This window comes from Apis cerana, linkage group LG9 (assembly GCF_029169275.1).
Source record: "Apis cerana isolate GH-2021 linkage group LG9, AcerK_1.0, whole genome shotgun sequence".
In the NCBI taxonomy this organism is placed as follows: Eukaryota; Metazoa; Arthropoda; class Insecta; order Hymenoptera; family Apidae; genus Apis; species Apis cerana.
Genome location: NC_083860.1, coordinates 7009061 through 7024653, shown reverse-complemented (window position 1 = coordinate 7024653; position 15593 = coordinate 7009061). Strand labels below are relative to the sequence as shown.

Genomic DNA, 15593 nt, shown 5'->3' with positions numbered 1-15593 from the left:
TTACTATCTATCTAAAGGATTTTTTACGTTCTAATATCTATTTAATATACCATTAAAAACCTCATCAAACCTCGTCAAATCATTTAATTTTTAAAGAATTGAATAAGTCGCTTTATCCCACGAAATAATCCACATTTTAATCGATATTAAAAAAAAGGAAGAAAATAAAAAAATAGAAATAAAAGGAAGGGATCAACGTCACCGATTCTAAATGAAACTTCCAATTGCATTTCGAGTTTCTAATATTGCGAGCTTCGATTTCGAGCGCAACGTTTCTCACCCGGATTTATTAAGACCAGTCTTGTTTTAAGCCGTGATAATTCCAAAGAGGAATATATTGTATGTAACGCGGCTGTGAGCGGAATAAAACCGAGCGGAACGGATACGCGCAATCGATAAGCAGCCACGGAAATTGAGTTGCTCGTATTCAGAAACACGGCGCGTATTCTGAACGAACTTAAATGTCCAGCCGGCCAGTTTTTCCGTTCGACCGACCGATCAGATCGATTCGAAGGCAGTCGACTTCTTCCTCGCTTTTTCGAATTTTAAGATAATCGAGATTTTTAACATCCGAGTTGTCTCGGTAAATGTGCACGTTTAATTTCCAATTTTTTAATATTTAATATTTAATTGAACGATGGATAGTATTTCGTAGTTTCGATTCTTTTTTTTTATTTTTTTTATTTTAATTATCACGCGATCATTGATGATTTAATATTAGAATGTTTAAAGATGGATCATGATAATGTTTCTTTCGAAATTTTAATAAAGAAAGTTGCGATTTTTAAATAGTAATAATTCTTCTTATGTTATTTTCTTTCATATTATTTCTCAATAACTATTTCATTCTATAAATAATGCATATTTGATGATTTGATGCTGATTGCAGATTCGAGAAATTGATTTTCATCAATAATTTAATTCATATACTGTCGATAATGTACTATTGTTCGCTAATTTAATTAGTTTCTAGACCCCGATATTAAAATCTTTGGCGAACAATAATAATCGTCGAAGTGGAAACGAAATTGAAATTTAATTCCTTTGGAAAATTCGTCAAAAATTAAAAAATCGTTATTTCAATAACGTTTATTAATTTGTTAAATATCGATTTAATCGAACTAATATAACGCAACAAGTTGTAAGTCGCGATATCTAAAAAGAAAGAAACGAAAATTAAAAAATAAAGGAAGAAATGAATAAAATCGTGTAAAATAAAAAAGCAAATACTCAGGAATTTCTTGTAAAAATACTACGCTTCACTTTCTACATTGCTCGAAACGAGATGTAAAAAGTTGGAAATCGCTTATCCTTGATACGATTCACTACTATCTTCTACATGTTCCATTCGCCAAAATCGAAAGAATAATAGAGAAGAATATGACTTTCCTTTATCGTATCCATCGTAAAAAGCACTTTGTTGTCGATCAATCGCGAGACGAATCGATTCCAAACGTCCAAGAAAAGTTGGAGAAGAAGCCAATAGAAATGGAGGATAAAATTGGGAGACAGCAAGTATTGGAGAATATTGGAAGGTCTGCATATCTGGTGGTAAATAACACCACTCTGCATTTTCATTTTCTTTCGGATTATTGGTTAATGAAAATTTGAAAAAGAATAGGAAAGAGACGAAGACAATTTGCAATTTCAGTGAAAAAAAAATCGTTCTATTTATAAAATTATACGCTTCTCTCTCTATCTCTCTCTCTTTTTAAAATTATTTATTTTTATTAAACTAGTAAGAAGAATCAAATAGGAAAATTTTTAAGAAAATGGTTTTTTAACTACTACTGTATTATTCGTTGACAAAATATATAAAAATGTATTTTTCTTCATTTATTTCCCTCAAGAATTTATTTCCCTTTCAGAAACTTTTATTTCAACTATTCTAATGTTAGTACCAAAAAAAATACCAAAAAATGAATATAAATGAAACTAACAAAGCAATTTTATTTCAAAAACGTTTCTCTTTAAAAAACGTTTTCATTCTTCATCTTTCTAAAACACGACGCTTTCAGCGCGCAACAAAAACGATTTTACATTTCAAAAGTGAAAACTATCATAATATCTACGAAGTGAATAGTCGATGATTATTACATACAATTCAACCAAAAGCATTTCGTATTTTATCTTAAAATCGTTTGAATTGTCAATTTTCCGATTTTAAATAATCGTAATCAAAATATTTGCAAATCGTAAAATTCGCAAAGTTTAGTCGTATCAAAAATGCACGTTTTGATGAATATCGATGCGATTGGAACGTAGAATTGTTTGCAATACGACCAAGTTTTGCCACTAATTTTAAATAATTGAATCGGACGGAGCAAATTGTGTCACACGATCATCGTAAATGATTAATTTCTATGGAATGGTATCAGTTTTAATAATATTAATTACGATTGTTGATACATCGTTGCACGTGAAATTATTACGAATTAGTTGCGATGAATAATGTAATATAATATAATTAATTAAAATTGGTCTAGTTGTGCAAGTAAGACAGAATAAATTTTGGTACATATCGGGATGTACCAAATATGATCGTTAGCTTTGAACGAGAATTATTCGTGGTTGAATAGTTTTGAAAATGAAAATTGACAAAAATCGGTGAAAAATTGATGAGAATCTATAATGCGTAATAATAAATATTTATTAAATAATTGCAAATGGAAATATGGAATTTAAAAATTGTATTATTGTTGTTTATATTTTTACATGGAAAAATTGGCGGGCGATAAAATTTGATTTTAAGGTCGAAAATTTAATAAATGAATAGATAATATTACAAAAATTCACGTAAAACGTTGCCAATATATATAATATGGCTTGTTCTTCTTTTCTGTTGGTGCAAAAATTTATTAAATTCGAAACTCGGCTATTGCAATCGAAACTTGTTTTTCAAATCATGATATTCGTTCACAGTCAATTAACTATCAAATATTTCGTGTATCAAAAAATATTTCACTTTATAAAATCAATCAAACGACCCTCCGAAGCACATATATATATGTATATAAAAAAAAAAAGGTAAAAATTTTCAAACAAATTTTGTTTCAATTCCAAAAAGGAAAAAAAATGTTATACTTAATTATAATACAAAACTTTTACTTTTATATAAAAATTTCCAAATTTTTCCATGTAATCCTATAAATACCTTTGAATCGTTTACTTCTCGAATCATCAAATATTTAATATAATTTTCCAATTGCAATTTCTCTTAATCCACGTCTAAACACAAACCAATTCCAAACTCGTCGCACAATAATCCACGCGTCGCATCCTCAAATTAATCATCAATCTCGCACACCAATCAACTATCCGGAAACTCTGGCAAACTTACCAGCGAAGCATCTCCACGAACCTCGTTCACCGAGTTCCTCGATTCGTCCAAACCGAGATTGGCACCCTTAATTCACTTACAGAAATCACCGCCACTTCCCCTCCTCCTACCACACTGGCCCCAGATGTAAACAAATCGCACAAGCACGCACGTACACACACCACAATCCCCCCTCCTCCTCCCCGTTTCCTTCCCTCGAACCGTAGCTCGCGACGTTCGTCGGCCAACTGAAACGAAACACGTTTCCCACGCCACTTAAATCCACCCTGACCTGCGTGATCCTCGATACCAAAATAACATCCAATCCGGTTTCGATCACTGCTCGAGATCCACACGTCAACTTTAACGACGAACACGTGTACACTTTTGCGGAGGATTAATCCTTAGTGAGTAGTTTAGGGATGATGATTTTGTTTTGGGAAAAAAGGGGTGCAACGTGGGGATGGATGTTAAAAGGTCGATCGATTATTCTTCTTTCGAGCGTTCTTCAATTTGCAAAGTTATGGTTAGTTGTGATTGGTATAGATGATAGATTTGAGGGTGAGATTTTATTTTGGGAAGGGTTGGATTCTTGATACTCGAAAATTTTCTTTAAGGCTGACCCAGTTCTTCTTTAACAATTTACAAGTGTTATCGCGAGGAATATTTTGTTGGCGATTCCGTAGATTCGGAGATGAACGAAATAAATAACTTACACCGGATTTGCAATTAAATAAATATTCTTCTTCGTTCCAAATCGAGTATATAAATATTTCGTTCTCGATAGATTTTTAAGGATGAGATTACGCTTCGGTACGTACTCTTTAAGATATCTCGCTCTTCTCATAATAAATTCACGCGAAGATGATGATATTTAGTAGAAATTGGAATACAAAGATTGGACAAACCATCCAGCTCGCACTCTTCACCCGATAAAACGATAAATATTCTCGCCTTCGATAAACGTACAATATCTCGATCTCGAAACGGACACGCGTACTCTTCCATCAGGCACCAGCTTCTCACCGAACACGACAAACGCACCAGCTTCCATCCAGTTCCATCTTCGTTCGAAAACCACGGTTGACGCGTTCACGTCAACATCCAGTCACGAGTTTCTTCATCGTGGCAGCCTCGAAGCCTCGAGATTCGTCCGTATCACGTCGCACGGCCACCAACCATCAACCCTGAGTTCCGCCACGTTTCCATTTTCAACATCACGAGACCTCTCCTCCTCCTCGACCGAACAACCGACCGTGTAATAATCACTTGAAACGGGATTTCGAGTGGGAAGAGCGATGGAGAAATAATCTCGGTGGCGCACGTGTCGTGCAGCAGAACGCGAGAGAGGATAACGTGGCGCGTTACACCTGCCGGCAGGGCCACGCGGCCTCACGTTCTGGCCCGGTCTGTGTACCAGGGTGCTACTGGGGATCGCCGTATGCTTGTTTTTGCAGGGCTGCCAGCGGCGCGCCAGCGAGACCGTGGGGGAGGGTTGGGCGAGAGAGAGATGGAGCGGAGAGAGGGACACGAAGCGGCGATCGGGCGAATTTCGCCGAGGAGGGACGAGGACGAAGAGTGCGCGGGCCTGGCGAGAGCGACGAAGGAGAAACACGAGACAGGGAAGATATCCGTGCGTAGGAAGGACGAGGAGGGGGAGAAGAGAGATGGGGAGAAAGAGAAGGAGGGAGGGAGGATACCGATGGAGCGACGAGGGGGCTGGTGGGAGGGACGGAGGGGGATGGAGGAGGAATGGAGGGGAGGAAAGGGGCTAGAGGGGACGAAAACACAGGGGGGAGGGGGAAAGAATGAAGCGACTGTGGAACGCGACACACGAGAACACAGGGGCGGCTGGCAAAGGGGAAGCGCGAGGAGGGGAAATCGTGGCGGTGGCGGAGTGGAAATCGGGGAGGGGGGTGGAGAGATCCGTCTCGCCCCACGAAGCCTCGCCTGGTCCCGACGACGACGGTCCTGGCCGTTGCGACGGCGCAACGGCTCCAAGGATCTCCGTCCTTCTTCATCCCGCCACTCCGTTCCTTCCCCTTCCTCCTCCCCCCTCGAGCGCGCCACCTGCCCCTCCGACCAGCGCACCCCTCCGCCCACGATCGATCCAAAGTCCGTCGGTACGTCCGTTATACTCGCCGACATAACGCGGCTTATGCTCGCGCGTACACGCGCCGAGAACGACCCTCGCGCGTTCTACACGCGTGGAGAAGTTGGACGGATGGATGGTTTGGGGGAGGGAAGGGGAGGGGATATGGTTCGAGTCGGGGAAAGGTGATACGCGGGGATGGAGTGGTATCGAGGTGGTTGTTTTTTCCTTTTTTTTGTTTTTGTTATACGGGGGGTAAGGTAGGTTTCTCGAGTGTCGTATGGTATGGAGAGATTTATAGTTGGGGGATGGATAGTTTGGTCGATAGTTGTGTTTATGAAGAGTTGAAAATGAACACGCGTACGAGGAAAGTTAAGCGAGATAAGGCGAGATTTCTTCCGAGAGATTAACGCAATATTAAATTTAGTGGGATGAATTTTGGGGGGGAAATTGTGTAATATAATATCAAATTTCATATCCATCCTGTGTACATCTGAAGTGCCGTATATGCAATCGTAACAGCTTTGGAATTACTTCTCTGGTTGCGCCAGCGTCAATAGTTTTCCCACTGATTCAGCTTAATGCCCCGGCCATTATCATCACTATCTACCACTCCACTATATCCCGCTCTAACAAAATCCTCTTCAATCCGCATCAAACCCATTAAATAATTCACAAAAACGACTTTAATAAAATCACTATTGCTGAAATAAACTCAATTTTTTTCTTTTTTCAATAACGCATAAAACTCTTACAAAAGCTTTTTCGCAACTTCTTTACATCAGATCGATCCTCGCTATAAAATTAAAAAAAAAAAAAAAAACAAAAAAAAGTAAAAATACGATATTCAAGATTTTCATTTCAAATTTTTTTCAATAATACATAAAACTCTCGGAACTTTCTTTAAAATTCTTCGCGTTTTTAAACGAATCCATTAAAATAAAAAAAAAAAAGGTATAAAGTTACGGAAATATTCCTTTTAACGATGTTTCGAAAAAAATATTTTTTTAATAACAATAAAATTCTCAAAACTTCTCTTACAATCCTCTTCTTCGTTCTTAAATCCTTACCAGAAAATAAAAAAGATATATATTACGATATTCCGTTTAATCCACATCGACAACGATCTCCAACTTTTTCCCCCCAATAACACATAAAACTTTCGAAAAACTTCCATTACTTCTTCTCGCACCCTGAAACCAATCCCTAAACCGATAAAAGAAATATATAAACTTAACAAAACATTCTCCTTAATCCGCATCAATAACGATTTCGAAATTGAATTTCTTTTTTCTTTCAATGACACAAACTTTTATTACGACCCTTTTCTCCACATCCTTGAACCAACGTCCCAACCTAAAACGAAAAAGGATGTAAAAAGTTGCCGAAAATTGCCGCGAGCTGTGCTCCGCCTTATCTCCCGTTTCGCCGCAAAATTTATTTAAAGAACCGTGCGAAATTAACGATAAAACACGTTAAACGAGCAAGAAAGAAAGCGTGAAACAGCGTGAAACCGTCCGCACAGGGGGTTAACTGCATCCGGAACCGTATGCAGAGCTCGTGCAGGGCTAAGATTACGAGATTCGCAGCAGGATTCGAAGTTGGCGGGGAGAAAGGATCGGATTAGTGCATCCACTTGCGCTTATCGCCCGTGTATGGGTACGTGTCATATCGTCACACACACACGCACACACATACACGAATTCTGCAATTCGTGTACGAGGTTGAAGAGACGGTGGGTTGGTTCTCGAGTCGGACTCGACTTCGATTTAATGCGGAGTACGTGACTGCTTTGGTCATACGTTAATTTGGATTTTCGCCTTCTACGTGATTTTTCCATCTGCGAATCAATTTTTGGATCACGCGACTCAGGGTATTTTCTTCTCGGTGAAATCATCGAGAATTAAGAATTCAACGAATGATTATATATCGGTGTGTATCTAATGATTAAACGAAATTAATATGGAAAAATTTGATGACGATTTTAGGATGAGTATTGTTATTAAAAAAAATAATGATGATAATTAAGAGTTTTGAACGATGAAAAAAATTGAGCAAGATTTTGAAAATTATTCTTTTTCATTGAAATTTCGAAATTCTGGGACAGGGAAATGGTGGATGGAATCGTAATTAAAATATTTCACCACGGTTTTCGGCACCAAGTTTAAAGCGATGCGTCCCAACTGTTTGAAACGCGTTAATATTTTCCCTTCGTTGAATTTCTGTACCTGTTCCAATAGTAACGAGTATACGTGACATAATACTATGTGGAATTTTTTTTCTCGCGCGACAAAAAGAGGATGGAGGGAGGAAACGAGAGCAGGATATACCGAGTTGAAACTCTCAGCAAATTTTTTGTTAAATGAATTGGAAGAGAAAAATTCTCCACGTACAAGGATATTCTTCTTATCCCTGATTAATTGTCAAGTAGAATTATTTGTAAAAATTTAGTAATAAAAAATAAAAAATGGAACAAAAATGAAAAATTTATCGTTAAAATTATTTCCTTTTAATAGAGAATAAATGATTAAATAATATCGATAAATCAATATCTTTGATCGATAATTTATAATACAAAAAGTTTTTATATAAAACGAGTTCGAGAAATACTTTTATAAAATATAAAATATACATCTTGTACGAGGATAATTCGATGATTTCATACACAGTGTACATATATATCCGTGTAAAATTAAAGAATCAACACGTGGTAACGTTATCCTAGACCAAACGATCCTTCTCTAACGGAATAGCGTAGTATCGTAGCGGCAAGCTTGATCAAAGATAAAGATGATATCGATATCAGTCCATGCTTTATGCCGTATATACGATAACAGGATATATATATATCGCCATCACAAAGCATGCTTTTTCCAACCAAAACGCGATATTCTCGAAAATTGTACCATCTAAACTCTCACGTTCCGCCATTTCTTTCGTAATAAATACATCCGCAAAAGATTGCATCAATATTTACAGAGAGAGGCTTTGTTTGACTCAAAAGCAATGGAAATTTTTCAATATAAAATTTCATAACTTTCCCAATTATACGTTATTTCGTAATCAAAAGATTCGTTACGTTGTTGGAAACTCGTAAAATTTGTATTAAAATTCGTAGAAAATGACTTTCACTCGATGCAAAAATCTTTTTTTAATTTTTTTAATCACACGCTTTAATTGATCGCTGTATATATTTTCGAATCGAAATTTTCATTTGAAAGTAAACAAAAATTGGTATACGATAAATATTGGATTATAGCGATTCATTTTAATTTTTGAAACCGCTTATCCATCTTCAATTGAAAATTGAAGATTTCCTTGGAGAATGCAAAACAAGTACAACGATAATCCGATCAAATAACGCGCGATAACAAGCAATAAATTGCGAGTTCAAAGAAAGTTTGTATCAAAACTTTGTTGACAATGACTCGAATTCGAAGTGAATAACACGTTGCGACAAAAGAGCTGGTTTTGATGTTTGAAGATGACGAAGTAACCGATGATACTGTTTCAAAGAGCAAAGGTAACTTTGTGCGTCGTATATTGCGAGTGTCTCTCGCATGCCTATCTCTTTCTACAAAGAATCTGATTTCACAGGTATTTTCCATGCGCATATTTTCCACGACACTACCTATTCGCCATAAAATTATTCTCTAATATGTAAATCATTGCTCGTTTTTATTCCCGATAACTTTATCGTTATTAACAAATATTATTGTTTATCTTTTCTTACTTTATTTCCGAAAGGAGAATGAAATTGCAATTTCGAAGATCGAAGAAGGAAATTTTGCGAATTAAATCAAAATTTCTGAAACTTTGTGGGGCAACTTTCCAAATTAGAAACTCTTCGGGATTCTTACGAAGGTAATAACCCGTGTCTCTTAAACGGCAAAGAAACTTCTGCGTTTAATGAACGTGGAAGTCGTAGTACAATGAAGCTACTTCAAATAAAGATAATTTTGAGCAAGTTTCTTGCAACAGCTTCGTTTGTATCAATGAAACTGTATTTGAATCGTTGACAAAATACACGAGCACGAAAATTTTAAATAAAAATATTTTCTAAAATTTTCAGGCAGACTTAAAAAAATATCAAAAAAGATTACCTCTATCCAAGATTCGAGTTGTTGATAGTACAAATAAATTTCTACTCCTTCCGAATCTTCCAAATTTTCTATTTACGAAACAATTTCCCATACTTTTCCGCTCAACGACCGAAAGATCGCGAAGACAAACAAAAATCTTGGGACAAAGGAAAAAGCTCGTTTAACTTAACCCCTTCCTCTCTTCCGCCAAAAATATCGTCCTCCATTTCGAGAGCTTCAAACGAATCGCAACAATCGTGCCTCCCTAATTCAACGCTGCCGTCAGCCACGCTGTTTACCCTGCTTCTGGAAAGTCGAGTGTGCACGCGTCTAACAGACTGTCGCCCCGTGTAAGAGGGACTTCCGGTTCGTGGCCATGCGACGCGACTCGAGAGTTCCCCATTCGACGTTTCCGCCCGCGACGTTTCCAAAGCGCGCATCGACGACGTGTCACCTGCATTTTCCCCGCGCGTTTCTCGCGTTAACCACCTGGAAAATGAGCGCACTTTGACTCGTCCATTCGAAATTGTAAATTCGTAAAGGTGGATGAGAGGTGAAAGAGGATGGAAGATTGTTGAACGATCGTGAAATAATTTTTGGATTCGTTTAAAAATATTTTAAACAGTAGTGATCTTCCAGCGAATCGAATAGAAATTGTCGATTGAAAATTATTTTTGAATGTTTGTGATATATCTCGATAATTCGGTATAAAAATATTTTGAACACGTTTCGTGATATATTAAAGAATTTATGGAATTGAGCATAAATCTTTGGATCTATTGTCCCTTTAGTTGTGAATTGTATGGAAATTTTGGAATATTTGAAAAAAAAATTATTTGTCATATCTTAATAATCTAAGAACAGAAATTAAGTAGGAATTTAATTATTTAATAAAATTATTTTTGGGTGTTTGTGATATATCTCGATGATTCGGTATAAAAATATTTTTAACACGTAGAATATTTAATATTATATTTGTTTCGTAATATATTAAAGAATTTATGGAATTGAGCATAAATCTTTGGAATATATCTATAGTTGTGAATTGTATGGAAATTTTGGAATATTGGAAAATAATTTAAGAACAGAAATTAAGTACGAATCTAAGAATATTGTTACGTAATTTCATTATTGAGCTTTCATTTTTGGAACTCCTTCATTCTATTTTTATTATTCTGGCTCGAAATAGGATAGTGGAAATATCGGTCATTACGAAATGTCGTAAAAAATACAACAGGGACATATCGATGGAAAAGCCATACTTAAGGGCATGCTTTACGCGGTATTACATATTTTATGACTTGCATAAAGTAATAATGACGATAATTACAAGCTCTGTATAATACAATTACGATGAAAATACGATGCACGTGAATACCTGTTCATACATGCATACAACAACTGAAATTATTAGGTTAATGGCCGTTCATCGAGCCATTCTTCCTTGCCAATTCCACGAAATGCCATACCCTAAAAATGATTCTCTTCCTGTCTTTCAATTTTTTATTATCCTCAATTCGTTATCTTGTATCAAAAGTGGACGGTTGAACGTATAGGATGGCGCGTATCTCATAAACAGTTGCAGAGAACCGTATAAACACATGACGTTTACCGTGAATGACGCTCGCATGATGTCGCATGTTCGCACTTCGCCTCGTGCATATTAATTACGTACACTTCGCGCAGCCTCGACCAGCATTCACGACCACGAAATCGCACGTGTACTTCTTCGATAATCCTCTCTTATCCATGCAATATATATATATATATATACCATGTCTATACATATCTACACGTGCACGTTCTAATCGAAATTATTCGACGAAAGTTCGTTAAATTGGATTATCCCTATTCGACGTACCCTAATCTTACCCATCAGAACGAATATTCGAATTATCACAATTCATTCGATTAATTACATTCACTTCAACGTTTATTCCCAAACAGAATTAAAAATATACCTCAATCATTCTCCCCCTTTATCCCTATATTTCCTTCTTATTCTCCCACGCGTATTTTTGCACGCAATTTCGCTTCCAGCAACAACTTTCACCCTGATGATAACAATAATTCCTGATTTACCCCGAAAGCAATTAACGGCGCGAACTTCTTCGCACCTCCATCCACCGTTTCCCCAGACAAATGAACCACAAATCTCAGATACAGCCTCACGAACGCGTGATCCGACACAAACGTAAGGAGAAGCTCGAGGAGGGAAGCTTTGCTCCTTGTTTTAATAGGAGCGAGATTTAGGGAAGGGTGGTGCGTAGTAAACCTCGGCGTTTCGCAATAACGTGGGAAACGGGCAGCGGCTATCGAAGCAGGGGCGCGTGCAACTTTCGCCAAGCTGGCAAAGTAATTTCACGTTACACGGAAAATACGCGGGTACACCGGCCAACGCGATTTGTTGCCAACCCCGCCGTGTGCAAGCGCGCACAAACGTTGGCCCACGCTTCCAACGTTGGCTGAGTTATACGAGGCCGTATCCTCGGGGGTAGTTTTACACGTGAACAAGCGTATTCCGCGTTTTTTCCTCCCACCTATCGCTCCCTCCTCCCCTGCCTTCTTGACCCGTGCAAACGTATTTACCGCTAATGTCGGAATTAGCCGGCAAAACTTTGCGAAATATCGCGCGTTGCGTTGCAGAGATAATTTTGCGCGGGTAAATTTCGGAATTCGAGGCGAAGAAATGTCGCGCGACGGTGTAGCAGTAACGTTCCTCGTCGAATCTATACTACGAACCTTGGTCAAACTTTCTCGAAAAACTTGTTCAAACGTGTTCAAACATCTTTCATTTTTAACTGTGGCAGAAAAAAAAATTGATTCGCGATAAAATTTCTCACAAAAAATTATCTATCTCGTTACAATACCTTTCTTAACAACGAATGGCTATAAGTTATGATTTATGACTTTGCCACGAACGAACGACGATGCAGTTTACAAAGGGAATGGGTCTACCGGTTCTAAAAAAGAAGAAAAAGAAATTGCACTCTATATCCACATTGTAAAGGGATTAATGGCGGGTTTTGGAGGGTAATGCGGATGGTTGGGCCGCCCCCGCGATACCAGTAATATCTGTACGTACGTAGCGGGCGTCTGTAGTATATCATGCATATCGTGGCGTGGTGCGGCGTGTATATGCAGCTGTTTCGTGCGCGCAAATTATTACACTCCGCTTTGACGGGCTACGAGAGTGGAGAACGAGGAGTGGGGAGGAGGGGGTTAAGGATACGTCGCTCAAAAGGAATCTCATCAAAATATCTACGGGCCTCGATCAACATTCTGCACAAGCGCAACCCACTCTCCATCTATCGAACAGCTATTTCGCCAAGCTATTCGCAAACTCGTTTCCTCGAAAGATCGTCCAACAATTGGGAATGAATCCTGTTCTACGAGGGCACAAGTTTCGAAACTCGAAAATGTATATTTGTTCCTTGGATCGATTGGATTAAATTGGTAGATTAATTGAATGAATAAGCATCCGTTGATCCGATCTTGTTTCTTGCGATTGATTCAGTTGTTCGAACCAACAACTTGCAGAAAATAAAAATGGAATAGAATGGTGCAAGCTTAATAAAGTTTCGATTCATCGAGCAGATCGATTAAATTGAACAATCGATTGCGAAGATCTAATTATTCCAAAGTATTTCCATTGTCGCATTTGTCTTGTAAAATTTTCTCTACTGTTTTTCCAAAGAATTAAAAATTTAATAACGACCTAATAAGAAATAATTCTTCCATACAAATTCTCCAAAATGATCAATTTAAACTCCCTTCTTTGAAATTCATCAAATTATTTCCACTTTCTTTTTCTCGAGAATGAATTGAAAGCTATGAAATTTCATGGCATAAACGAAATTGATTTATTCCAAAAAAAAAAAAAGGTAAAATTAAAATTACCAATTATTCCCATTTTCTCGATCGAAATTACGAGATTTTGTGGCATAAGTGGCGTTTCTTCGATTGTCCCAAGCCGCGATTTAATGATGTGGCGTCATTATTACGAGCTGGAAGAGAGCACGAGCACTCTCCGATACCACGAATCCCGTGATTCGCGCGCTTTAAGGCTAACGAAGTTTCGCCTCGTTAGCTTCTAGGGTTACCTTCCGCCAGACGTGGTTGATTAATTTTCTGGATAACGATCGGGCTCGCGCAACGATTTTACGAGGCCGCTACGAAAAAGGCACTTGTTGCGCCAAGAACGAACAAGGAACCTTGGCTGACCCACCACGCTAAATCTTTCCAAATCGGGATTCTAACTTTTGCTCTAACCTTCTATTATCCACCCTCGAGAATTGGCGAGATTGATCGTTCGTTTATCGCGATTGATTCGCCAACCCTTTGTCGCGTTTGAAGTCGAGTATTCTTCTACGAATGTCTGCAAATTTTCCGTTTTACGTCATGTCGCGATCTTCTTCTCTTCAATTTTTCAATTGTTATTATTTATTTCGTCATGATGTTTCGATGTTATAACGCGAATGAAAATTTATTTTATTCCATCGTGTTCAATATCTATCCCGTTATTCTATTTTATTAATAGAGTTTTGCAGTATTTAATGGCTTCAATTTTGGAATTCACCATTTTTCATTGGGAAAGAAAAGTAATGAAAATTGCGATTCGAAATAAGTCAATTTATTATTCCGTTCAATGATATATCATATCTTAAAATATTATTCTTATATTTATATCACAAGTCTACAAAATAACAATTTTTATCACAATACGATTTTGAATTATCATTTTGGAAAGATAGATTCGAAAAAAAAAAGAATGTTATTAAACGATCGATGTCGCGTAAAAATATTTTCACGGGGAGAGGGAAAAAAATTGCATCGCCTAAACTGCAACGATGCGACGAAGAACCACCACGTTAGATCGATGGAATTTATTCCACCGATCGTAAGTTTGCTTTACGACTCTGAAATTCATTTTTCATCGGGAATATCCCCGGGTATTTCGTAAACGTATTACAGGCCCGTTTCCGGCCAATTTACCGTACTTTCGCTAGGTATGAGTGATTTACGCGCTCTCTTTTAAAATTAAGCGGATATTTTCTGCCCGACACGGATCGATTAAACTGTCCATTCATTCCCCTTTTGATCATTTTCAATTAACACGGTTCAATTATCCTCCTTTCTTGAAATAAAAAATCAAACGTTTGTTTATCGAATAAATTTAAAAAATATTGTAACGTATAATCGTTTCTTTCGGGAACATTATTTATCCGTTAAAAAATTCCTTTAGAATGGAATTTGTGTTATGAATAAATTTAATTTTTATTAACAGGATCATATAATAAAATTTTCTTGTATATATTTTGTATGTACTTAATTATCTCGAATATTTCGATATGTTACGTGTACTTTATAAGTCGTTTCTTATATATCAGTGCAATAAAAAGCATTAATATAAATTTTAATAAAAACAAAAAATAGTTTTCATTGCTCTTCTTTCCGAAATTCTTTCTTTTTTTTGAATATTTCTTTGAATATTTACCAATCCCTTACTAAACTGAACAAAATCTTTGAAACTCAACGAGCAATCTATTTAATTAAATAACTACCAAAAATATTATAAGTAGATATTGCACGTATCTACTTATTCCAAAATTTAATTACAAAATCATAATTAATTACAACGATGGCAAAGAAAATTCTAATAAAAAAAAAACAAGAAAAACGAAAACCAAATATAGAGCAAATTCATTGTGTCGTTCGATATACATTCGTAAAAACAATATTTTCAATTCTTTTGTAACATGATGAAAACAACAATGAAAACGCAATTTTCTCGGATTCATAGTTCCTTTTCGCACCACAAGGGAGTGTAACATCGAAATTGTTCATTCACCACCGTTTATTAAACCACGTTTCCGTGAAACGTTTTACGCTCGCGTAAATGATATATATAATAATTTGTATTTCACGTTGATCGAATTAAACGATCCCCTCCTATCGTAAAATGGAAAAATTCGAGGTCGTTTAAACCCTAAGCCCGGCGAGAGGCGATGGAACGAACTCATAGTGAATTTTATTATTTAACGTTGGCCGCAATGAACGATAATCCGATATAGTTCCGTCGGTAATTGGTAAATGCGAT

At 37.0% G+C, this 15593-nt stretch overlaps 1 protein-coding gene across 22 annotated transcripts in view; it reads right to left on the bottom strand.

Annotated features, from left to right (window-relative positions):
* Positions 1–15593, bottom strand: part of LOC108003092 (neuroligin-4, Y-linked-like) — a 307743-nt gene that overhangs the window by 217192 nt on the left and 74958 nt on the right. For 6 of the 22 annotated variants that reach the window (XM_062079278.1, XM_062079282.1, XM_062079276.1 and 3 more), the window contains exon 1: positions 3341–3656. The exons of the other annotated variants lie outside the window; for them this stretch is intronic. The gene's annotated coding sequence lies outside the window, so the exon portion shown is untranslated. Of the gene's footprint in view, positions 1–3340; positions 3657–15593 lie in introns of those variants that run through there. 22 annotated transcript variants of the gene reach the window in all.